This window comes from Pogona vitticeps, chromosome 3, assembly GCF_051106095.1.
Source record: "Pogona vitticeps strain Pit_001003342236 chromosome 3, PviZW2.1, whole genome shotgun sequence".
Classification (NCBI taxonomy): Eukaryota; Metazoa; Chordata; class Lepidosauria; order Squamata; family Agamidae; genus Pogona; species Pogona vitticeps.
The window spans coordinates 177,745,187-177,761,262 of NC_135785.1; positions in this window are offsets into that span (position 1 = coordinate 177,745,187).

The window sequence follows — 16,076 nt, forward strand, 5'->3', positions numbered from 1 at the left end:
ATTAGCTCTGGAGCTACTCATACTTGTCCTCTGCTCTTCCTCAATGGCATGTTGGAAACCTTCCAACATGAGAGGCTCATCTTCCAGCATCATATCTTTTAGCCTTTTGTTTCTGTCCATGGAGTTTTCTTGGCAAAGATACTGGAGTGGCTTTCCAGTTCCTGCTCCAGGTGGATCGTGTTTAGTCAGAACTCTCCACTATGACCTGTCCATCTTGGGTGTCCCTGCATGGCATAGCCCATAGCTTCTCTGAATTACTCAAGCCCCTTCGCCGCGACAGGGCAGCAATCCATGAAGGGGTGGAATGAAAACACATCTCTTAAATTGCTGGATATGTTGCATGCATCAAAGTGAGTAAGTGACCGAAGTGTGGCTTCCTTCCAATGAACTCATCTTTCTTATACCTAGTTTAAATAATTGCTCATATGCAGTCCATGTACCAAATTCTCAGTTAAGTTCTGAAATTTTGGTTTATGGATGTATGGAAAGTCACAAGCATATTACGTCTGTGGTTTCATCACACATTATTTAGTTTGTATGTTTTCATACATCATGCAGTCATGCATCCAACTAGCAATCAGGAGATAATATGAAAGTTCTCCATCTAGAAAGAGAGGCATTAGCATTGCCTTGAACCATAAACTGAATATGATCTTTAAAGGTGTTATGGTTTTTAATATTAAGCAAACACATTTGTTGCTATGTGCCATCAAGTTGCTTCCAGGTTATGCTGGCCCTAATAGCCACTCCCTAGTGAGTTCCATGGCCTGGGTAGAGTTGAACCCAGATCTCATGTGTCTTAGTCTGGCATTCTAGTCAGTACACCACACTGGCTTTAACCTAACAGTACCAATGAGATGCTACATCTACCACCACCACCACCACTACTACATACTCTCAGCTTGGCTCATATTTGTTCTTTTCTTTTCTTTCAGGGCTGTTGAGACAACATCATTCATTCATGCATTCGTTTACAGATTTTCCCTGCTTTTCAACAGCAAGCGAAAATTCTTGGTGCAGTTAACACAAGTTGGTCAGCAGACTGAAATTACCTAAATCATTTCCATTCTATTAAGTTCCCCCTGCTGTCCATTTTTTACTCTCTTCCATGAACAGGATGTTCTTGACATAGTAGGACTCAAGTGTGGAATAATTGTCTGAGTGTGAATCAGTGCCAGAAAGGAACATGTTTGCTAAGAAAACTAATCAAAGAAGCGCCAGGATTAGTAACAAGGAGAACGTCTGCACCAGTTTTGTCTGTTCACTGTGAGCACAGGAAAATCTCCTCTTTTCATTTCGCTAATAAAACCCAGATGAATGTGTCATACAACCCAGCAAAAGATCCTAATCAGGAACTTCCACTAAATGTTGACCCAGGAATAAGACACCAAGCTTCTTATCTCTTTAGTGTACTACAGGCTGAAAATGTCAACATACTCTACCCAGAAGACTAGACACCCGAGAACGTGTTAAACCACAACAATTCCTAAATAGCATGATTTTCAAAGAGCTCCTTAAAAGAGGAGGAAAGGTTGGCACCAAAGACTTTTCAAATAAAAAAGTGCAACATGTTGCATTGTTAATAGGTATACAGATTCATCATTCACTATAGGATTTGATGGTAAAAGAGGAACATCGTACAATTGTTAATGCTAATATTTCAGAATGGTCCAAAATGTTTTGATTCACTTGTATGCTGCTATGTCTGCTGAAAGATAAATAAGTCCATGCTTGATTCAAAATTGGAATTCTCAGGTGGGAAGGATCTTATTTAAAAAGACCTTGGAGCTTCAGGTTTCAGCTGTACCCTTGAGATCAAATTCCATTACTGCATCCAATTGCAATGTGTTTTGGAAATTTGGGCAACCCAGCCAAGTTTCAGGGTTATTGCAGAAGCATGTAATGAACATTAATGGATATCCACAGCAAGATAATATGTCCTAGACTCATTGGAAAGACATGCATTCATGATGTTCCCACATCATTATATCTATAGAGTCTATCTGTAGAAATCTCTGGAGATTGTGGATTGAGATTTCTGGCCCCATTCAATGTTGTGCTATCAGGGTGGAATTTAGCAGCATCTGCAGAGTATTACCATGATATTTCAGCTCATCACCTAGGATTAATCTTGCTTTTCATACGAACCTGTTTACCATGCAGTAACCTCCATAACAATATCTCTTGCTCCGAGTTAACAAATCTGTGAAAAGGTATAAGCATTGTTCTTTTCTTTTAGTACCGACAATATTATAGGAATGTTGTACAATGATGGACAACCTGCCTTCCAGTCATGTCCTTTTCCCTCCATAAGATTGCAATTTCAATCTTGTGAGGCAGGAGGAACTTCCCATTGTTGCAGGGCCTTTATGGAACTTGGCCAACAAACCATTAGAGGCTATATCACTGCTGTCAAAATTTAGCTGCTACAGCCACTGAGGATAATGCAAACCAAATTCCAACATTCAGAAGCAACCACAGTTGCTTTCTGTGATAATGGAGAGTGTTAGAATCCCTTCCGATACCATAGAGCCCTGCAAACTGGCAAGGCAGAACATCCCTTCCCTTTATGAGAGGAAGACAATGCAGAAATGGTAATGGTGGAAAAAGAAGAGACTGGTCGCATAAAGACAGACATTGTAGTATAGTGGTTAGAGCGCTGGGCTTATGGTACCAGGATTCAAGCCTACTCTTGGCCATGAAACTAATTGGATGGCCTTGGACCAATCATAAACTCTGTCTCAGCTAGTTTGCCTCAGAGAATTGCTGTGGGAATAGGTTGGTAAGGAGAAAGCCATGTTCACTGCTTTGAGCTCACTGGAGAAAAGACAACATATAAATGTAGTAAATAAGCTAACTATGGGCTTTATAGTTCCTAAGATCAGCATCGATCCTCACAAGGTAGTTATTTTTCTTCAGAGTAATCATATACTGCCAGTCAAGTGAGAAATGCTACAGAAACATCATCTTCCTGCAAACACTAAGTACGTAGTTGTGGGAAGCTCAATTTATGAAGGAACAGTTCAAGATATTTAGCAAGTGATACGTTAAGTGAACTTGGCTGAGCACATGGAGTCATGGTTTAATAAAAGGCACAAGAATTTTAGAGGCAGGTTATGGGATACCCTGTTAACATAACATCTACTTCTAGAAGTGATTTGCTATCCACAAGGGACCATTTCAGGTTTTGGGAAGGCAGGAAGAAAATCCTGCTTGGGAGAAGATTAGCATTCAGTTCCAGTGGGCTGATCTTAAATACACTCAAGACTAAACTGTAATAAACTGGTGCATTTTAAGCAGAGCAGTGGTCTCAGTTTCAGGTTTAACAACATTCGTTCAAATGTTTTGTCAAAATGGTTAAGTCAGGACAGAGATGACCCCAGAAAAATAAATTCAGAACATCCATAGTTATTTAGTACAGAATGGAACACTGAATCTGGTGCATATGGGTGCCGATGCTTTGATTGTTTTCTTTTTTTTAAAAAAATGATTCCTATAAATATTGAGCCAGTATAGTTATACTGGCTGGAAAATTCTAGGATTGGAATTGTTAAAAAGTAACATTTCCAAGCTCTCTTTGACACATTTGTGTATGCATGTGCAAGGGTGTGCAGTCACATATGCCTCCTAAGATCATTAATATCACATTCATATAGTGTTGCAGTAACACTGCAGTGAACAGTTTTTGTCAAGATATATCTTGTGTCCACTGTCCACAGCAGCAGCAAAAAAGACAGCGAACACCACCACCAACAACTTTTTTTCTTTATTTGTATCAGAGTATTGCCCAATTCAAAATCACGGATACACACAAAATACAGGCAAAATCAAAGACCAATTAAAATGTCAAGACAATAGACTGCTTTTTGACCAGAAGTGGCCAAAGCTTGAGATGTCTGCAAAACCTTTTTCTTGACTTTAGCCATCATCCAGGGGATCATCGTCCATGAAGCAGGTGAGTTCAGTGCCGTTCCAAGTGCAACGCTTCAGGAAGCAAAGGACTCACCGGCTGCATGCTGAAGAGCCAAAAGGCATTAGGAGTATCCACTGCAACTGAGCCAAGACAATATTTTTGATGAAGAGTCTTGTTTTTTAAAAAAATATTCCTTAGAAACAGACTGGATAACTTTTTCCTGCTGTGTTCCCTAACTGATTACCCTTCCTGAAGTTTTAACCTGTCTTTTTCTCATTACAAACCTCCTGAAATTAAAGGATGTTTATTCAGATATCTGAAATAATAACAACTATGTGCCCTCAAAGAGATTTCAAGTCTCCCAGCTTTTTCCAGATATAAAGCACTCAGAAGTGTTTTAATAGTCCTTCCTTCTGGTGGTTCTCTTGGACCATGCAGATTGTCTAAGGCAGTGGTCCCCCAACCTTGGGCCTCCAGATGTTCTTGGACTTCAACTCCCAGAAATCCTGGCCAGCAGAGGTGGTGGTGAAGGCTTCTGGGAGTTGTAGTCCAAGAACATCTGGAGGCCCAAGGTTGGGGACCACGGGTCTAAGGCACGTAATTTTGGCAGGGCGTGTCACTTCATTAGTCAAACATGTTCTGAGTGACTTCCCGTGGACCCTCTTCCACAAGGGACACTGGAGAGTTTGGGATCGCAGGCCCTGCCTCTCCTTTCTTTAGCAGGTCTTACTTCACAGAGCTCTAGTGCTTGTAATGGCTGCTAGAGATGCAGGTATTCAATAGGTACAGCTTTGCCAAGACAGGATTTTTACAGAGTTTGAATTCTGTTGGAGGTGTCTGATCTTCTCCGTATGCTCAGCTTCATGCCCATGTTCCATCTGTTGTTGTTATGTACCATTGTGTCTCTTCCAACGTACAGTGACTCAAGGCTTTTTGAGATATAGAGGATGTTTAAAGAGTGATTTATCATTGTCACCTCCCAGTTTCATGGCCGGGTAGGGATTTGAAGCCAGGTATCCCAAGCCTGAAATCTGACACTCTGTCCACCACACTATGCTCCATCTACAAGATGCAAAAAATCATCCTGACCTGATTTAGGTTTAGGCTTGCTTTAAGAATTACCAAGCTAGGGCAGAAAGAGTATTTTGCATGCCCAAATACAGGGTGAGTGGAGGTTTCCTTTCTTGCTATAACTCCCAGAAACCTTCAACTGGCAATAATGGCTATCAAAGGCCTAACTAGCTATTTTGAAACCCAGACAAGCAATGCTATGTCCCACCCACTCTGCTATGGGCAAGAGTCTCCCATGAAGGACAAAAATTATGCTTAAAAAAAAGAATAAAGTGAATAGGGCTAGGAGGCATTGTCATTTATTTTCCCAACACTCACCTGCAGACTCATCTCTAGATTTCAGTGTCCTCTAATGTTGGTGCCCTAGGGCAAAGCCCCAGTTGCTCTACCATAGTTACAGTTCTGAAGACCATATCTATGAATATTCTCAGGTGGCTTCTTATTTTCAACATAAAATTACTTCCTTCTGAAAAACTAACATTAACAACATAACTCTAAAGATGTCTTATGAAAAGTAAGAACCGTTGCTTTCAGTGTGGCTTATGGTCAGGCTGCCCTTTGCTATGCAAAAATGTTCCTGCTGGCAACATGGACCTGATATTGTGCAACAGGCCATTTCCTGATGTCTTGAATTATAGATACAGAAGCACAATGTCAATATCACAAGATGTTCTTGAAGAACTGAATTGTATGGGGGAGAAAGGGAAACACAGCAAAATAATTCAGAGACAAATTTAAGAAAAAAACAAGAAGGTACCCTATGAAATATCAAAGATAAATTCTTTTCCTAATACTATGAGCATAGTCTGAGAGCATACATAACATTCTCATAAGAGCAAGCAAAACTCAAAACTCTTGAGGCCCTAAAGTCCCAGGTGATTCCATGCTAATATCCAGTGAGGCCGTGTCTTCCTCAGAAACTTCATGAAGACAAGAGCAGTTTCTCACCCATCACAACTGAGATCAGTTCTCTTCATAACAGTGCCACCAGACTAGGTTAAACAAGCTTCTTCTCATGACATAAGCAGTAAGTGTTTTCATCCTTGTTGGTGGGTGGAATTTGACCGTTGAGGCTAGAAACCCACAGACCTGAGTCTCGGATGCATCCCATCTCACATATTCCTAATTTTTCTCACCTCAGACAACACATTTCATGCTTTATTTATAAAAATATAGGTACAGATTTCTCATTCTGATGGACAGAGGGTGTTGTCAGCTCAGCAACATCCCATTGCCTGATCCTGGTACAGGGTAGATTCTTGTGGTGTTACATTGGCAAGCCCATCTGAAATCACAAGAGTGATCAAGCTTGTAATCTCAAAGAGGGTGGGATGGTCAGAGGTTTGGAGTGGGAGCATAATCGCAATTGCTTCTGGTAAAATGGTTATAGAAATGGACACAAAAGGAATCTGGGTAAATAAGCAAAGCTCGTCTAGCCAATTACTGTGGCAATCTACAGCAGTGGTCAGGGAACAGGGGTAAATTACCCCAAATGGGGTAAAAATGAAAATCCTGGGGATAATGAGGATGAGCAGAGTACCAATATTGATGCTCTCATATCCAAGATGAAGCAACATCATTTCTCCAAAACCTGAAGTTTTCAAGCAAGTAGAAGCTTTCAAAGTAATTTTGAATAGATTCAATAAGATTTCAAATTCAAATAATGTATGATTTCCTTCCTTTCAAATCAAGGGGGTAATGTCGGCATATATAATTTTTTTTGGGGGGGGGTAAAAGGTAAAAAAGTTTCCTGACCCCTGATCTACAGTAAGGGAGGGGGATCTTTATATTTCATCAGGTAACCAAACAACAAAATAGGCCCAAGCAGTTGCAGTGACTGCTGCCATTTGTGCAAGGGCTGAGTTTTTCCAGACTTTTCATAACTACTGAGGCTTGTGAAAGACTCACAGGAAGTCCCCCCCCCCTGTAGAACTGTGCTCTACCGCCATAGCTCATACAACCAGAATACTCACAAGCTGCAGCACTGGTGCTCCCTCCTCATCCTGCTCTACATGACTCTTTATGGGTGTCAGCTATCTCAGCAGCACAGCCCAAGCAGCAGCATTAATTAGCGCTGCCATGAGAGCTGAGAGATTTATTCATTTCTAAGCATATTCCACTCTTCCTCCAAACAGCTTGGAACACTGTCCATCATCTCTTCTCTATCCTCACAAGAACTCCAGGAGCCATATAACTATGTATTAATGGTTCTTTTTAAAAACAAAATCATGTTAAATGCTGCCATTTTTACCTGGAAGGAAATAACAGCCGAGTAGGACCCCCGATAACATGCTCTCCATCTGGCCTGGGGCTTCCTGGGGTAGTTTCCCATTGAAGACCCCCAGCTGTTACTTAGCCCAAAGATGTGAGAGGAAATAGCAGCTGGTGAGGGGATTTTCTCTAGGTAACTGCCACTGAGACTTGATGTAGATTTGAAACCCAGTGCATGGATGGGCCCTGGTCAGGTGGGCAGGATATAAACCAAATAAATAAATAAATAAATTGGCTGCTGCTTTTCCTTCAAAATAAAAGTGACACTGTTAAGTATGCTCCCTAAATGCATGCTTAATGTACAGTTTGGCCTTTGCTCCACACATAGCTATCCAATATCATTCAATGAGTTATGTGCCTGATCAGAGATTTGAACATGGTTTTTCCTTATGTAGAAATCCCATGTTCTCTCCACTATGGTGGGGTTGGGATTTTCTAGCCTAGGGGTTTAATGTTGATTTAAGAAGAAATTTGTAGGGGCTGTTCTAGCAGTGGAAAGTTGATTGGCAAGATGTACTTGCATGGATATTTTCTATCCAGGCATACCAAGCACAGCTGAATTATATGGAAATCTGCACAGGACATGCCTTAATACTGTGGTTCCCAGCCTTGGCTCTCCAGAAGTTCTTGGACTAAAACTCTCAGAAGCCTGCTCCACTAGCTATGCTGGCTAGGATTTCTGGGAGTTGCAGTTCAAGAACATCTGGACACCCATGGTCCGAAATCACTGCTTTAATACAACAGCTTTCATGTCTACAAACTCAGCTAGTTCTGTGAGTTGGCTTTTTAATCTAAAAAGCTGAGCTTAGTTCCATGCAAGATTTTTCCTACCCGCAGAGCTCAGTTCAATTTCTCATTAGGTATTTACACTTTAAATTCCTCTTAATTTTCCTCTCATCCAGATGGAGCAGTTGTTCCTTCCCCTTTATTCCAGTTGGTGCTGCTTGGTACTAAATAAACATAGCTCTTATCTGATTTCCTGTTCACACTTATTCCTAAAACCCCACTTCTCTTCTCCTTAAGCAACCAGCGTATCTCAAAGGAATGGCTCAAAAGTCTTTCAAAAAATTTGAAGAAACAATTTGAAAGTCATCTTCCATGCTGTTTTTTTTAAAAAAATATTAAAGCAGATTATCAGTATAAATGAAAAATTTCCAGTCTGAACCCCTTTCAGTGATGCATGACTCCACCGCTAGTCTGCTTCGGATATCAATTGCCTTTCACAACACTTCTTTCAAAAATTGAGAGGAAACCCTTTACTGTAAATATTATGATATTCTCTGTTGGATATTTGTGTGTGTGTTTGTTAGTGGGTAAGTGCTAATATTAAGTTTCTGACCCAAGAAGCCTGAACTTTACCCAAAGCAAACTAACTAAACAACACCTTAAGTAGAAGGCTTAAAAAGCCCAGGAAGCCAGTTTTTTTGTCACTCTGTATCAGTTTGTACTGATCTAGGACGTATGTCATCTGGACAGCAGGAAAAATGTTGGTATCATCACTGTGTAATGAGGAACATCTATCTGGATGAGCCCATGAGTCATAGCAGCTCAACAAACTGTGGTCCGGATGAGGAAATCCATAAGTTGGAGGTTCCACAACTTTGAACTATATCATCCTGGGTCTTTGCACCAATGCAGTGAAAGAAATCCTTTGAATGGTCAAGGGCATTACAAGGTAGTATAACCAATGATGGCATGCCATGTATAGAAGAAAATAAAACATTACTTGATCAAAGCTTATTTTGTTTTCCTGAAAACCAGAAATAATTTGGTTATGAAAGACCTGGGCAACTTCCAAATGCACATCTCTCCACAGGAACAGCACTTTTCTTTCAATGAGATGGGATTAAATCAATGCAGGCTGAGCTGCCTCATGTACAGTGGTGCAATGCTTAACAATTGCTCTGCATTACAATGAATCCGCTTTACGACGATCTTTTTGCGATCACAATTGCGATTGCGAAACGATGGTCTAAATGGGGGAATTTTGCTTAACAATGATCGGTTCCTTGCTTCGGGAACTGATTTTCTCTTTACGATGATCAAAAACAGCTGATCATCGGGTTTTCAAAATGGCCGCTGGGTGCTTAAAATGGCTCCCCGCTGTGTTTAAGGACAGATTCCTTGCTATACAGGCAGCGAAAATGGCCACCGTATGGAGGATCTTCGCTGGACTTTGAGTTTTTACCCCATTGGAATGCATTGAACAGGTTTCAATGCGTTTCAGTGGGGTTTTAAATTTCGTTTTACGATGTTTTCACTTAACGGTGATTTTCCTAAAACGGATTATCGTCGTTAAGCGAGGCACCACTGTACTCTTGTGCCTGACAAGGATTGCAGGATCTGGGCATTATATAGCACAGTGAATTGTTACTGCTAGTCGTTGCTTACATCAAGGAAGTCACAGCCACTGCTTTTGAATAACTATAGACAAGTGAGACATATAAAATACTGTACATGAGAAGGATAGAATCACCCAGAAATCCAGATACAATTAGTATTCAGGGAGGAGTTACATGTCAAAACTCATCTGGGATGTGAACAATTTACCTGCCTTCATTCCAATGGAAGAGAATTCTTAAGGAAACAACCCAAAACATTTGATCCATCTTGTCCTTAACTGCACTTCTGTTTGATGTGGTTGTAGGATAAAAAAAGAAAGAAAGATAGCAAGAGGTAATTGGATTATGCAAAGGAGTTATTTTACCATGGTATGGGGTCCATAAACGTGCCATGACATCAAAGAACACTGGAAACACCTAACCTATTTCAGTGAGACAGGAGGAGAAAGGGATTTTGAAAAGGCACATGAGTATAATTGTAGAATGCAACCTTGAAATAGGGATGTAGCTCTGGGCATCTAATTAACATTGCACTACCTGCTTAATGTAATTCAGCTTCAAAAGGAAAGAAATTTTTTGAATAACATTAGTTAGTGGTTGTGAGGAAATTTTTAATCAGAGGTTTAGGGACAAACTTGAATTTTTATGAATACACAAGTGAAGTTAGTATCTATGCTTTCAAATCAAAGTTAGTCCTTTGAGATCAAAGTTATTCTGTGCCGATTTTCCATCTCACCTACTAGATTTTTAAAAAGAAATTTTGAGATAAAATATAAAAGTGCAGTGTATTAGAAAGAGTACTAGGTATATATCATTCTGGTTCCACGCCCATCCTATTTCTTCTTTATTGCTTACATGTTGCTGTTACTTGCTGTCATGGTATTTTCAAGCTTATGGCAACCCTATGAATTAATGACCTCCAAAAGTGATTGTTGTGGGTTTTTCAGGCTCTTTGGCCGTGTTCTGTCCTCTGAAGATGCGGGCCACAGAGACTGGCGAAACGTTAGGAAGAACAACCTTCAGAACACGGCCAAAGAGCCCGAAAAACCCACAACAACCATTAGATCCCGGCCGTGAAAGCCTTCGCGAATATATTGACCTCCAAAAGGTTCTATCATTTACAGCCCTGCCTGAGTATTGCAAACTGAAGACGGTGGCTTTCTATATTGAGGCAAACTATCTCATGTTGAACTTTCCTCTTTTCTCACTGCCTTTTAAAGCATGAATTTCTTTTCTAGTGACTCTTGTCTTGTCACGATATGTCCAAAGGACAATAGCCTCAATTTAGTCATTTTAGCTTCTAGAAGGAGTTCAGGCTTGATTTAGGCCGGTGGTTCTTAACCTTGGGTAATCCAGGTGTTCTTCGACTGCAATTCCTAGAAGCCTTCACCAGCAGCTATGCTGGTTGGGGCTTCTGGGACTTGCAGTCCAAGAACACCTGGGTTACCCAAGGTTAAGAACCACTGATTTAGGCTACAATACATTGACTGAAATCCTGTTGAGTAATTCCACTTGCATAAAGGCTGATTATGTCATCAGCCATGGATGTTAATCTTTAATTTAAAGTGTCCTACTCTACCTCTGGGTTCTGAGTCTCTCTAGGGAATCCCTTTTGACCTGGGGAAGACTTTGGGATTCCTATTGAGGAACTCCATCCCCATAAGACTGGGATATTAAAAAAGAAGAAGAAGAGTCACGTCTTGCCATATCTGTCAAGCCCTTGTGCATCTCTGGATTTACTATGTCCACAAACCTCTGGAAAGAACATGGATTAAATCACAGCAGACCCAAAATGCACTGTTGAAACTCCCTTTAAAAATATTTGCATCGTTAGATCCTTGAGTGATATACCACAGATCCTCAGCCAGCCTAAGGGAATATTATAAGCTTTAAGCATCATTCAGGAAGCTGTAACCATTTAAGGCATTTTTTCCAGGAAAAAAGAGGCTGCAAACACAGCAAAGGGCTTCAATGAAAGTATCCAAGGAGGGGGTGTATTGTTCCCTGTGATGCAGCTGGGATTAAAATTTAAACATTCTCCTTCCAAGAAATGGAAATTTACAAGCTATTGCAGCATTTTTTTTATTTCAACCTGCCAACATTTATTCGACAGATTACATTTCTTGTTTATTTATTCTACTGATTTAATAGAGAATGAACATTGTTAGTAGTTTGGATAGGATATAGAATAAGAAAGATTTGAAATAAAAGTGGTTCATAACAGGGCATGCCCCAAATGACCATGCTGATTTTGAAGTTCTTTCACTCACATGAAAACTAGGTAGTTATTTTGATTAATTGGTATTTTGGCAAAATGGTAACATAAATAAAGATTTCTTGCATAAAATAATCAACAGTGCATGAACTGCTGGATAGCTCAGTGATTTCGGTATCTGGCTGCAAAGCCGGAAGTTGGGAATTCGATTCCCCACCGTGTCTTCTTGACAAGAGCTGGACTCAATGATCCACGTCCCTTCCAGCTCTGCAGTTCCAAAATTATCATTATTATTCGCAAACAGCTCCAGATGGATCACTGGGGCTCTGAAAGCTTTGTTTACCTGTTCCCAGCCTGCCAATGATGTGAAATTTTAGACTCGGAACCAGTGAATGAAATCTTTGAGAGGTCCTGGAGCACAGTCAAACTGCCAGAGGACTGGAAAAGAGCAGATGTGGTTCCAATCTTCAAAAAGGGGGGGAAAAGTGGATCCAAGTAACTACAGACTAATCAGCTTGACATCAATACCTGGGAAAATCCTGGAAAAAAATAATCAAGCAGCAGATTTGTGAGCATCTAGAAAATAATAAACTACTATAAGCCAGCATGGGTTTGTTAAGAACAGGTCATGCCAAACAAATCTTACTGCCTTCTTTGATAAAGTGATTAAATGAGCGGGCCAAGAAAACACAGTGGATATAATATACTTAGACTTCAGTAAGGCATTTGATAAGGTAGACCACGTAAGATAGAACAAAGTGAGATAGAGAGTGCAACTACCAGATGGATTTGCAGCTGGCTGACCAGCCACGCTCAATGCATGGTCCTCAATGGAACCACATCTACATGGAGGGAGGTGTGCAGAGGGGTCACTCAAGGTTCTGTCTTGGGCCCAGTGCTCTTCAACATCTTCATAAATGACCTGGATGAGGGGATTGAGGAAGCACTCATTAAATTTGCTGATGACATAAAACTGGAGGGGAATTGCTAATACTTTGGAAGATAGACTCAACATTTAGAAGGATCTAGGCAGACTTGAACATTGGGCCCTATCCAATAAGATATAGTTCAGTGGCGGGAAAAGTAAGGTCCTGCAATTAGGCAGGAGAAACCAGATACACAGGTACAGTGCACTAAACGATGCATTGCTAAATATTTCTATAAGAAATAATAATTTTAAAAAGAGAGGAAAAAACAGCACTGCTGACATTCATCAGGGGGCACAAAGTAAACTGACAGCACCGTCCACAGCCACCAAACTGAATTTAAGTCAATTGATTTAGAAGCATGATATTTTAAAAAGCCCCTGCTGGCCAAGTGAAATTTTTTTGCTCTGCAACCCAAATCAATTTCATCCAGATGTCATGTAAATGAGATTTTATAAATCAATTTAAATAATGTTTACATTGATTTAACTGTAGTTCTTATTGCCAGCGAGACTGCACCATCAATGAAGTCCTGCCTATTTAAATGGAAGGCATTTAACAACTTAATTTTCTTTCTTAAGCTGCTGATTGTGAATACAACTTAAAAGAAACCCTTGATGTTCATATCCCACTTACAAGACTGATCTGTTTAATTCTTTGGCTCCAGTAGCTGAAGTTCATCCCGTTACTGTTAATAAGATCCATGCTGGCATATAAACCCCACTCTGGTTAACAAAAATATATATAAAAAATAAGAAAAACGTCAGCCCAAATTAAATGGATGTTTTGAATACTCACTGGTGTTGAATGATGAATCCTTTAAAAACTTGGCACACGTAACAAACACCTTTCAACAGTTAATGCTGTTGAAGTGCTGTCCTGAACTGCAGCTCCAGGAATCCAGGATATGTCACGATTATCTCTTTCTGAGTGCACTGCATTCTGAATCATGGCAAGACTTATGGTTGTCCTCCCCCAGGACACTTGGCATGCGAGGCCAAGCCACGATTAAGGTGTAGCATTGCAGGTACACATTGAATCAATTTGTATTGATAGAGCTTAGCACATAATGCTAGTAGTCTCTTCCACTACAAACCCTGGTTACTAGAGAACTCATAGCTACTGCTTCATAGCCCTCTTCATACATCCTAAAGCATGAACTCCAATATGCATTGAAGTCAGATCCAACCTGACTGCAGCATGTTCATTACAGAATATGGTCAGACCACATTCACATGCAGCCTATACGAATGAACCCCACCACCACCTTTTGCAAAGTTCTCAAATGTGCAGTACTCTTACCTGTATACAGTTTGAATGAGCAGAAGTCAAGGATAAATGGTGCCTACCACTGCAATTCACTACATCACACATGGATTCCATTTCAAACGTATGAAGAGGACAATATTCAATTCACTTTAGGTGGCTTTGTGCTGATCACACAAATGGGTATGTATCTGAATCTAACCTCTAATTGTTGTCTTCTTCTTTTCTAACCACCATATAATCTTGAGAATCATCCACTCATTTCCTTGTTCGACAAAAACAAGTAATCACTTTGTGTGTATGTGTTTGTGTTCATTTGACATACACATGGAGAGTGTATCAGCAGTGAGAGATAGCTTTATATACTGTATTCTGGAATGGACCAGCATCAATTTATTCATCTGTCAATTTCATGTCCATTAAACAAAGAGTAGTTCTGCTGTATAGGACATGGAAATGGATGGAACTGTTTGGAACACTGGGATGGAATCAATAGAGTTAAAACTAGTGTTGAAGAGCATTAACAGACCAATAATCATCATCTCTGATAAATAAATGCAAACCTACACCTTTTTAAAATACCTTGTACATATTGTTGGTGACCAATGCAGACAGTATTAAAATCTCATCCTTCTTCATTCTTTGGCAATCACAGGAATCATATTTTGTTTCATTTAAATATGGGCTTAATCTCTTTATAATAATATTGGGCAACATTTATCTCCATCAACTTTTATGTATTTGAAAATCCTTAAAGCATGAACTTCTAGACAGTCTCAAGGCCAAGAGGTATATCAGATTTTTACTAAAGCCCTACAAAATGACAGAAAACACTTGTGAAGAAGCATGTAATGTACATGAGTGCATTCCTTTGGGGGTGTTTTGTAGGATATGCACTTCTCATGCTGACAACTGACCATCTGTCATGAGTGTGCAGTTAGAGAAGTTTTGCTTCATAATCACATTGGAAACATTTTCAAGGATAAATCAATCTCTAATGCTCACGTCAGGAGGACATCTCTGTGCTTGATCTCGTTTTTCTTCTTTGCACATACTATCAGATGTATGAAAACAACCCAATAGAATGTTACAAGGAATTGGAGGTAGATGCTACCTCTTCAGTAACCCATCCTACTTTTTCTATGGATGAAGGCAGTTAAACTCAGAGCCTGAATCAATTATACCACACAGATAAATCTCCCTTTTATTTATTGGACTGATTTTTTTTAAACACATAGTAACTGGCAACTTAGGGACGTGGTGGCGCTGTGGGCTAAACTGCAGAAGGCTGTGCTGCAGGGTCAGAAGACAAGCAGTCGTAAGATCGAATCCACGCAACGGAGTGAGCTCCCGTCGCTTTGTCCAGCTCCTCGCCAACCTAGCACTTCGAAAGCATGCAAATGTGAGTAGATAAATAGGTACCACTTCGGTGGGAAGGTAAAACGGCATTCCCTAGTCACGCTGGCCACGTGACAACAGAAAACTGTCTTCGGACAGGTGCTGGCTCTATGGCTTGAAAAGTGGGATGAGCGCTGCCCCCTAAAGTCGGACACAACTGGACTGAAAATGTCAAGGGGAACCTTTACCTTTTAACTGGAACTTGTATAAAATTCCATAGCCCCTTTACCACCCTTACATAATATGCTACCTTGCAGTTATGGAGTATCCAAATATATATTTCCATGCATATTGAAATACATTTTCCTTCCAAATATATCTTTAAATGTGTCTTTTGCTAAGTTCAAAACTGTCAAAAAGTGTGGCCCAACCATGAAAGAAGTCCAGAATCTTGTCGATAGCTAATTTTCTGCCCATACATCAGTTCAAGAGGGGCAGACTGAAATGTTTCTTACTGAGATTTAACAATCAAATTCCACAACTGTCCCTATTAAAGATGAAACAAATACTGATTGGGAATCACAAGGTCTGCAATATGCATTGAAGTCAGAGGTCTGCAAAGTCGATTTTGGGACTAGAAGTTCCAGAACCCTCTGCCTAACATGGTTAGTCTGGGAGCTAAAATCCCCAAAATTAAAATGTTTAATATCTGAGTGAATCAGAGTAGACTGTAC